The sequence below is a fragment of the Pseudopipra pipra genome, unplaced genomic scaffold (genome assembly GCF_036250125.1).
Source record: "Pseudopipra pipra isolate bDixPip1 unplaced genomic scaffold, bDixPip1.hap1 HAP1_SCAFFOLD_319, whole genome shotgun sequence".
Classification (NCBI taxonomy): domain Eukaryota; kingdom Metazoa; phylum Chordata; class Aves; order Passeriformes; family Pipridae; genus Pseudopipra; species Pseudopipra pipra.
Window position 1 is genome coordinate 25,945 of NW_026990798.1, and position 10,640 is coordinate 36,584.

General features: G+C 50.5%; 2 long non-coding RNA genes across 4 annotated transcripts; both read right to left on the minus strand.

Annotated features, from left to right (window-relative positions):
- Nucleotides 1–268: 268 nt before the first annotated feature.
- LOC135408314 (uncharacterized) lies at nt 269–9,662 on the minus strand. Of its 3 annotated transcripts, XR_010427485.1 has the most exons (7): nt 5,797–5,848; nt 5,174–5,252; nt 4,964–5,065; nt 2,687–2,769; nt 2,164–2,235; nt 1,365–1,482; nt 269–904 (listed from the first exon to the last, which is right to left on the minus strand). It is a non-coding gene; the product is annotated as an uncharacterized LOC135408314 (long non-coding RNA). The 3 variants fall into 3 exon arrangements; XR_010427484.1 differs by lacking the exons at nt 5,174–5,252; nt 5,797–5,848 and adding an exon at nt 9,558–9,662; XR_010427486.1 differs by lacking the exons at nt 269–904; nt 1,365–1,482; nt 2,164–2,235; ... (1 more) ...; nt 5,174–5,252; nt 5,797–5,848 and adding exons at nt 2,801–3,825; nt 9,558–9,662.
- LOC135408315 (uncharacterized) lies at nt 8,196–9,170 on the minus strand. Its single transcript, XR_010427487.1, has 2 exons — nt 8,949–9,170; nt 8,196–8,527 (listed from the first exon to the last, which is right to left on the minus strand). It is a non-coding gene; the product is annotated as an uncharacterized LOC135408315 (long non-coding RNA).
- Nucleotides 9,663–10,640: the final 978 nt, after the last annotated feature.

Consider the following 10,640-nt stretch of genomic DNA (forward strand, 5'->3'; position numbering starts at 1 on the left):
GGACGCAGAGCAGCAGTGCGCCTCTGACCGCCTCTCCCCACGCAGCAGTTCTGCTTCTACGGGGACTTAGACTGCCCCGACTGGGTGCTGGCTGAGATCAGCTCCCTGGCCGAAATCTTTTAAGTGCCCGCCCCCACCCCCATCCCCCTGCCTGCCCCAGGCCCGCTGCCCACCCTCCTTCTCCTGCGCAGTCCCCGCTGCTGCTGAAGTTCAGCGCTATTTCAGTACTTGTTCTACTTGTGTTTCTGAAAAAAAGCTAGAATCAGGATAGCCAAAGCAACATAGAAAGTCTATTCCATCTTCAGCTACATTACAGGGCAAAGGAAATAAGTGATCCTACCCATCAGTGGAACAGGGAAAGAATGAAGATTAAGTCTGTGAGCTATAGAAGAGAAAAATCACACTGTAACAACTTAGAAGATTGCTCCAAGACCACAGTCACAGGAAAAGGGAAGAGAGCCAGGGGCAGAAACTGTAAGGCCAAAAAGATGATGGACACATCTGTGCATCAATCAGGTTCAGAGGTCACTGCATGCCCCAAGCCTAACGAGTTCTCTCGTTTATGTGTGTTATACACCTATTAATTACTTGAATAGAAAATTTACAATTGAACTTTCACAAAGGTTACAGAGTGATATCCCTGCACTGACCATTGCAGCTGAGCTTCTGCTACAGATTCTGACACGTCAGGTGACTGAATGTTTGCTTGTTTTCTAGGCTCTCCTTACAGTCCATCCAGGACATGAAATATAGAGGGGATTTCTTGAGAGGCAGCTTTTAGACCTCATTCCCTTACCTTCGTGGTCAATGCCATCAGCGTCACTCTCCCTCTCTTCTTGCTCTTCATCGAGAGTTCCTCGTGTTAGTATTAGCTCAGAGGGACCCATTGCAGAAGCATCAGGTCCTTGAAGGGAACAGGCTGTACACAAACCAGCCTGCTAAAGGTAAGGTTTCTATCTGCACAGAAACCCAGCAATGAACACCTGCTCTAAGGGGACAGAAAGCTGCTTGTGGATCCCAGACACAGGACAGACTCCATCAGCACCTACTCGCCTCATCTAAGGAACAGTGCAGCCAACAGCAGAGCTTTCTCATATTCTGATCTGACTGTTTCGCCTTTTCTAAAGTATTTCATTATTTCTAGTAGGTCCACTGCTTTAGCTACACAGCGGGGTTTCTTCCAAACCTGTGACTGACACAGGAAGAGCTAAGTGTGACCAACCCCACAGGAACTAAAGCCCCGCTCCTCTAACATGGAGCTGCTTTCACATTTCTGCTGTGAGGACAAAGAAGCACTGTACTACTTCACAAGGCAAACTCTTCAGAAAACTTCTGCAGTAACCTTTATCTTCCTGGGGAGGTACCTGCCAGTGTGCTGCCCTGCACACACACGCTGCCCATGTCCTTCCACAAGTGTTCCAGCTGCTCTCTCTTTTGTTTATTTTGAGCTTTCTCCCACAGACAAAGATTTACATGTGGATTCTGAGAACATTTAAAACATCAGGAGAAGAGAAACCTCACCCAAACCCAGCAGCCTGTCCCCCAGTCAGAGAGCAGAAGTCACTACGCAGGTCTTACATTTCAACTCAGGTTACACAGAACTTCTGACTAAGCATGGAAAGCAACCTCCAGTCAGGTGGGATTCTAGGACGTTTTCAGCAGCGCCGGGAAGCCAAACTCTGTGTAGCTGTGCCTGCAGAGAACTGTCCTTTGGACAGCCAGAACTCAAGGTGAGCAGAGCTACTGATTTTGGCACTGCGATTCAGTCTTTCTTACTAAGTCAAACTAGTACTCTTCACTGGTGCAGGAAGATACAGGGATAGTCTCAACAAATCCCTTTGGAAATTTATTTTTAAGAACTCTCTGTCCATCTGAATGGAAGACACAATCTTATTTCCCAATCATTTTCACACAATTAGCTCAAATATTAGCACTAAACCAGTGAGCAACATCTGTTTTACAAAATCTTTAGTTTTGTAAAGATATGCTCCACCACATCTAGGAAAAAAAAGGCAAATGGTGGACTCCTTCAGGACAGGAGTTTTCCCACAGTGAGTACGACTAGTAAATGAAATGTTAGACCCTCTCAACATAAAGGGAATTGTGTGCACAAAAGCGACCCAAGATACACTGTTCAGGTGTAAAACAACTAAAAACACTTACCAGCGTTTTTCTCAGGCGCTCGTATTCTGGCCGATACTCTCTGAAAAGGTGAATAAAGGGAGTGCATTCAGTCTGAAAAACACATGATTTGTATTGCATAAGGATCATCCTGGAGGCTTCTTTTTACTCACAAAAAAAAGTTTTCTCTAGGCTTTCATGTTTGAGAGACATTTCAGAAAGACAGTACTTTTTTCCCCAGATTTGGATTCTGAAACCAATGGATGCAAAATCAATGAACATACTTCATTAAAACAGCAACAATTCAAAACTTGGTATGGAACTACAAGAAAAAAATTACTTCACAGACTTGCTGGCACAGATAGCTTTTACTTTTTCACGGAACAGCACAAAAATTCATCTCTGAATAGTTCCTTTTTACTGCTGCTTTTTATGCTGATACTGGACACCCTAAGCTACCTTGGCTATGGCAACTGTACACTCCTTCAAATCAAAGGAGCAGACTCATGAATCAGGACCTTCAGGAAGTGGTCACTGGGTCGCGGACCAGAAGTTATCCCCTTACCTCTCCTATTCATCTACAGCTTTAGAAAGCTGGGTAAAAATCTCCCCCAGTCCTGTGCCAAACACTGCAGAAACACCAACCACCTGGAAAAGAGAACACACCAGAACTAGAGAGTAACTGAGCCAGATTTTTAATACAGAAAAAAAAAACAAAATAAAAACAAACAAATAAACAATCCCCCACAACGACAACAAAAAAAATCAACACCACCGAAAAACCCAACAACGACGAACTACTAATCTAAACCTAACAACACCCATTTAATCAGCACAGTGGCCTAAGAGTGGGCAGTAACACTTCTGCTTCTGTCCAGCCCGCTTTCAAACTCTTCCTCCACTTGCTGTTCATGTTTGTTACTTCTGCTTTTTGGTTGTCGGTGATTTTGTGTTTGGTGAGTTGTTGGGGTATTTTGGGGGGTGTTTCTTTGGGGAAGGAGGTTTGTTTGGTATTTTGTAACACTGTAGGGCAATTCAAAAGAAAGGTCAAGTCTTTCTGCTGTTTACTTCTTTACTGTTAATAACCCAAGTTCTCATTCTGCATCTAGGGTTATAAGTGGTTAGCAAGTATCAGTGTACTAGAATTAAAGTGCAAAAGAGACAACAAGAACTGACCTTTTGGCTCTGAAATAGTCTAAGACTTTTTATTTAGCCAAAGCACATTTAAAAGGTCCCCAGAACAGCAAGAGAGGGAGAATTTAATCAGTTGCTATGACAATACATTCAAAATGCACATCTACTTTCTAATTTCAACTTGTCTCTCATTACACTTCTGGCCATTTGTTCTGCTTGTATTAAACCAATTCTCTAAAAATACCTTGAATTAAGACTATTACCAGCCAGAATCCTACATCCTCTAACGAAAATTCTCCCTCTTTTTCATAGGCAAGACAGTCTCAACTACTGACTTCCAAATGGAAGACCTTTCCCAACACAGCCTTGCATTTGATCATTAATACAGTAAATATGCAGACAGCTCTCCAAAGGATTTTAAGCATTAAGGCCAGGCACTGTGCCAATATATATAAATATTTATACTTTCCCTGCACTTCAGTACAAGCTGCCTTTTACTCCGTAATCCTCTTCATATGACCTGCTCTCCATCCAGTGCTCCAACAGTCCTGACAGGCAGATAAACATGACCTGATCAGCAAATAAGGAACAGGAAGTATGTTAGTTCTGTATATGGGACCACTACAATCCCTTTTGAAATTCTGTATATTGTTCCACATAGGACACTTACAATATTTTTGGTTTGGCTCCGTTATCATTATCTACACGAATGGAATCATTTCGTTCCTGTAATATCCACACAGCCGAGAAGGCTTGCTTTTTCTTTAGTAAAAGCTGATGACAAACACAATCAGCTAAAACCTTTAGCACAGACTATGGGATCATTAACAGCCTCCAGTGTATACTGTTGTCAGAGAAACAATTAATTTGTCCTCTCAAAACCTGGTTGAGTGGAAGAACAATCTTCTTCTTGCACAAGCAAATATAAAGGGTTTTTTTGTTCATTTATTTGCTTTTGAGATTCTTTCCCTTCTTCCTATGTAGTACATTGCCCAACTGTACTTGACACTTTCAGAACAAGGAAAATTACCTCAGGTGGGAAATGCTGCAGCAAAGAACACTGCCTCTTACCAGCCTATCTGAGCTTTCATCTTGTGATTAATCACAGTTCAATATTAAATTATTCAGGCTGCCATTCAGTGTGACAAGCTGCAGTGTAACAAGCTGCAGTGTGACCTCAACACAGGTCATCAACAGATTACAGTTCAAAAGGGCAGTGCAAAGCCCCTTTACAGAAGGACAGAATGGTGGGGGTTGGACAATACCTCTGGAGATCATCTAGTCCAGTCTCTCCTGCTCAAAAAGCGGGATTAGGCAGAAGAGGTTGCTCACAACTTTGCCTGAGCAAAAGTGTTTTAAGCATCTCCAGGGATGGAGATTCCACAATTTCTCTGGACCAGTCCAGAGGAGAACTTCTTAAGTTATTGTTTTCAGTGGGAAGGTAGGGACAGAAACAAGCGATCCCAAAACTTCAAACCCATCCCCACAGCGGTCCAGAGCAGCTTGAGCCCAGGCTCCTGCCTTCCCAGGGCCAGGCTCTTCTCTCTGCGAGGCACCCACCAGCCGGGCACTGCCCTGCCCAGCGGCCCCGAGCGCTTCAGGCGCCGGCCCGGCCAACGCCTCGCTCTGCGCGGGCGCCGCTTCCAAAATCACTACCCAAGAGACACAGCAATCAAAGCAGAGGGACTGCACTCCCAGCTTTTCTTACCTGCAGGCACACACAGCACAGCACGCTGGACATAAAAGCCACAGGGTTAGTCCTGCCAGAGGCGTCCGGCACACCCACGGCGACCGAAGGGAAACAGGGAGCCTGGGAACACGGAGTAAAAGACACTTTAATTAGGAGTACACCGAGCACTAGCCAGGTCATTCCCACAGACAGCTTCACCGTCCAGTCACACAAAAATCACTTACCTACCAGGGCCTCAGGTAGGATGGCTCCTGACGCTGACCAGGTGAACACCTCCGTTTGCCCCGGGGGGTCAAGAATAACATCCCTGGGAAGAAGTCACCCCCAACAACAAAAAGGGAAAATTAGTGAAGCACGGCGTCCTCTTCTGACTAGATTGCCACCAGCATTCCATAGCAAATGCCATGACTATTCTGTTACAGACGAGAAAACCCTGTTCTCCCAAACAAACAGCGAGGAGATTTATGGGCACGCCTGAAAATTTCCTGTGAGGAACTTTTTGTAACTAAGGAGCAGGTGCTATCTTGAGTTGAAGGCATCCATTTGACAGACACTTAGTACAGCAAACTCTTCAGCAGAGCAATTAATTGCTGCCTATTTGAACAGCAGGGGAGAGAAAATGACAGTCGAAGGGAAGACAAGAAAAGCAGAACTGCAATCAGCAGACTTTTCTTCCATCTCTCCCGAGAAAGCCTAGTTTGTCTGTTCTAATAATTCTATGCCCTTTTCTACACGAAACTTAGACCAAGGCTGAAAAAACAACTAGAAAACACGGAGAGAAGCTTTTTAGAATTTCACGTGATTTTCCCAAACCGATCCCAGAAAAGCAGAACTCGGTAGAATGTACTCACCTCGAGGCCTTTGGTCTTTTTTTCCATAAGCTTCGTCACCTGATGGAAAAAGCAGAGCAGACTCGGTATTTAAGCTCACAACAGGAAAACTTCCCCTTCGTTTCCTAAAAGAAACTACATTAATTCGCACAGCTGCAGGCGCGTCTCCAGCTGTTAAAGCCTTTCAGCTTTTCAGAGGGTGAGAATGCCCTGCTAGGGAAGGCTGAAAAATGCTCGGAGCCTGCCCAGGTCAAAGAGCCCCTCGATTTTGTCTGTGTTCCAGTCCCTGGCTAAAGAAACGGCAGAAGAAGCGCAGCTGTTGCTTGCCTTTTCCCTCAGAGGTTTTGCCAGGCGCCGGGCCAGCCCGGGCACTCCGGGGGAAGGCCGGCAGCGCCCAAAGCCCGCCGCTTTCCCGGGGGCGTCGCTTGCGAGAGCGCCCCCGAGCGCCGGGCCCTGCCTCACAGTCGCCGCCTGGCGGACACGGCCGGGAGCGGCGTTGCAGCCGCGCGCGGCGCTGCAGCCGCGCGCCCCCCCCCCCACCCCTCGGCGAGACCCGCGGCGCCTTTCGCGAGTACGGGCCTTTCCTCCCTAAAACCTGCCCTTGCCTAGGAAAAGCTGAGCAGTTCACAGAGTTACTGTTTCCACCCCAGCTTCCCAAAGGATTTCTCTCTCCCGGCAGCGCAGACAGGGTCCCCGAGGCAGCGCAGACCCTCCCCGCGGGGGTTGTGGTGCGTGTGCAATGCCAGGGCACATCCGAACCCGGCCCTGCGGCGGCACGCAGGTGCAAGTTTCTCCGCAGAGGCGAGAAACTTGCCTGTCGCTTCCCCTGCCTGCAGTCGCCGATGGCCGCGGGAGAGGCAGAAGAGCGGCCGCGCCCAGCTTACCCTGGCGCCGTGGGTCGCTTCCTGGGGGGGGGGGGGGGGGGGGGGAAGGCGGCGGCGCAGCTCCGACAGCATCTCCAGGGCACGGCGGGAGCGGGAGCGGAGGGGAGCGGGGGGGGGGGGGAGCGGGGACGGGAGGGGAGCGGAGGGGAGCGGAGCGGAACGAGGCGGGCGGGCGGAGCGCCGCGCGCGCGGCGCCGAGGGGGGCTGCCGGCGCCGGTGCCTGCCGCCGCCCACGAACCTGCCGCCCGCGCCCGGCGCCGCCGAGCGCCCCGCCCCGTCCCCACAGCGGGAAGCGGCGCGGCGAGACGACGCTGCGGGCGCGGGGCGGGGGTCCGGGTCGCGGCGGAGGTCAGACAACCGCCATCTTTAGTGTGGCCTCGGCTAAGTTCCGGTCCTGGCGGCGCCATCTAGAGTGTGGCGTCGGGGCGAACTTCCGGGCCGGGGCCGCCATCTTTAGTGTGGTCGTTCCGGTCCTGGCGGCGCCATCTTTACTGTGGGCTTGGCGGACTTCCGGGCCGGGGCCGCCATCTTTAGTGTGGTCGTTCCGGTCCTGGCGGCGCCATCTTTACTGTGGGCTTGGCGGACTTCCGCGCCGGGGCTTGGAGGACTTCCGGTCCCTCTCTACTTCCGGTGACCGAGTTTACCCAAATTAGCGTCCCTCCTGGCTAATTTCTGCGCTTTCACCCCAAAAAATCTTCATGTTATTCCCCCCACACACACCCCGGGAGAGACGGGAGACCGCCAGTCCCGCCCTGCCGCCGGAACCGGCCCTTAACTCGAGCAGGGAGCGCTGCACCGGCACGAGAGCCACTGCGCATGCGTCGTCGGTCCCGCGCCTGCCTGCCCTTACTTACCACGTCATCGCCGGCGTCTTGCCAATGACTGCGCATGCGCCGGCGTCGCCACCTCGGCTCCGCCGCCCGACCGCCCGGCTTCGCTTTCTTACTGCGGCTCCCCCTACACTTTTTCGGCTCCCTGGGGTTCCCTCACCCACATTTTGGGGTCCCCTTCTCACATTTTTGGGGTGATGACCCCGCAATTTACGGTTCGGGGGGGGGGGGAGGAGAGGAGAGGAAACGGGGTGCCCAAGAAGGGGTTTCTTTTTTTTTTTTTTTTCTCTTTTATTTCATTTTCATTTTATTTCCTTTTTAGGTTTTTTGCCTTTTTTTTTTTAATTTTCTTTTGTTTTTTATATTTCCTTTTTTATTTCGTTTATTTTTTATTCTCTTTATTTTTCATTTGCTCTCCCAGTGCTCCCCAGTAACACCCAGTGCTCCCCAACAACCCTCAGTAACACCCAGTGCTCCCCAGTGCACCCCAGTAACACCCAGTGCTCCCCAACAACCCCCAGTAACACCCAGTGCTCCCAAACAACCCCCAGTAACACCCAGTGCTCCCCAAAAATTGACCCAAAACCGACCCAAATCACCCCAAAAGCTGACCCAAAACTGACTCCAAAAGCTGACCCAAAACTGACCCAAATCACCCCAAACAATGACCCAAAACTGACCCCAAAAACTGACCCAAATCATCCAAAAAACTGACCCCAAACTTTGCATTTATTTGGCATCATTTCCTCTCAAAAACAACATCTCCAATTTAGCCATCATTTTAAAATCATCCCAGGAATCAAAAGGGACTGGAAAACACACAGAAATCATTCCTACACCCACCAAATCTTTAGGAATTGGAACCCGATTCCCTCATCTCCCTCCTGGTTTTTCTTGGCTGGAAAACCTGATGATCCCCGCTGGCTATTTTTAGGCTGCTTTTCTTCCACAGCTCCTTTCTCCCGGCTGAAACCTCCTGGCACATTCAGGGCTTATCTGGAGGGAAGCCCCTCTGAAGTATTTCCTCTCGTGGCAATTCTGTGGGATGAAGAAGTAAAAAAAGCACGTCAAGAGCTCCTTCTACCCCCTTCCTTCGCAAACACCCTCCCAGTTTGTCCTTGGCAGCTCCATCCCCCCAGCACCCGCACCCGACGCTTCGGCTCCGCTGGCAAAGGGACAGCAAGTGCACAAGCAAGTTCAGTGCTGGGCAGGGGCTCCCTGGGGAACGGCACTTCAGTGCTTTAGTCCGTGGCCTTTCCTGCTGCCCTCCCTCCTGGAGGCAGAGGATGACCCGGCCCTTGTTTCTCCCACGCTCGCAGACCCAGGTCCTGCTCCTTTGGCCCCACTTTTCTTAGCAGACCCGGCATCATTTTCCAGGGTCCCCAGGAAACTTCTGCACTTGACCCATTGCTAAGTGCAGAGCACAGAGCAAGGGAAGGACAAATTCCTTGGCACCCACCCCCTGGAATTTTCCTTCTCTGCAGCACGCTCCCGTTCCCACTGTCTCTGGAGGTGCCCGCACGAGCCCTCCTTCTCCCAGCACCTCAGAGAATGTCCTTTTCACCCAGGTCCCGCTTACCGTCGTCCAACAAAACACGCTGACAACATTTTTCAGGATGCCAGTGGAGAGATATTAGAGCACACTGCACAGGGAAGCTGAGGCTGCCCCTGGATCCCTGCAAGTGTTCCAGGCCAGGCTGGACGGGACTTGGAGCAACCGGGGATGAGAGGGGAAGGTGTCCCTGCCCACGGAAGACAGGGTGGCCTTTGAAGGTCCCCTTCAAACCAAATCGCTCTGGGATTCCCCTCCAAAATCACTACCCAAGAGACACAGCAAGCAAAGCAGAGGGACTGCACTCCCAGCTTTTCTTACCTGCAGGCACACAGCACGTTGGACATAAAAGCCACAGGGTTAGTCCTGCCAGAGGTGTCCGGCACATCCACGGCAACCGAAGGGAAAGAGGGAGCCTGGGAACACAGAGTAAAAGACACTTTAATTAGGACTACACCGAGCACTAGCCAGGTCATTCACACAGCTTCACTGTCCAGTCACACAAAAAACACTCACCGAGGCTTCAGGGAGGATGGTTCCTGACGCTGACCAGGTGAATACCTCCCTGGAAGCCCGCTCCGCTCATGCCAGGCACTAGGGCTCCCCCAGAAGGGCTTTGCCAAGCATCCAAGGGAAATTAAAATTACAGCCTGGGCAGGAAATTAAAATTACAGTCCGGCAGGACCGCTCCTGGCCAAGGCCACCGCTCCCTGCAAGTCAGACCACTCACCACCCGGGGCGAGGATTATCGGGGGCACACCTCCAGCTTTTATTCTCCAGAAACTCCAGTTCTTTCTGGTACCGCTTGCCAGAAAGTCTTCCCCTGCTGGAAGAGGTCACTATAGTCTTTCGAGGGGCCAGACTGCCAAAGCCCGGCCAGTCCGTTCCAACGAGGAAAGGTAGCTTGGTCTTGGACAGGATACTGGGGGGGGAGACACAAAATAAAAGTTTAATTTAAAACTTCCTGGAAGAGAAAGCAATTCAAACATAAGGCAGACAAGACTCGTGCAAAACTGAATAACACTGGACTTCAAAGGAGAATTATTTCCCTCTGCACCTCAGAGAACCCCAATTTTCACCCAGGTCCTGCTTGCCATCGTCCAACAAAACGTGCTGACAAAATTTTTCATGATGACAGTGGAGAGCTATTAAATGCACACTGCACAGGGAAGCTGAGGCTGCCCCTGGATCCCTGCAAGTGTTCCAGGCCAGGCTGGATGGGACTTGCAGCATCCAACCGGGGATGAGAGTGGAAGGTGTCCCTGCCCACGGAAGACAGGGTGGCCTTTGAAGGTCCCCTTCAAACCAAATCGCTCTGGGATTCCCCTCCAAAATCACTACCCAAGAGACACAGCAAGCAAAGCAGAGGGACTGCACTCCCAGCTTTTCTTACCTGCAGGCACACAGCACGTTGGACATAAAAGCCACAGGGTTAGTCCTTCCAGAGGTGTCCGGCACACACGTGGCAACCGAAGGGAAAGAGGGAGCCTGGGAACACGGAGTAAAAGACACTTTAATTAGGAGTACACCGAGCACTGGCCAGGTCATGCACACAGACAGCTTCACCGTCCAGTCACACAAAAATCACTTACCTACCAG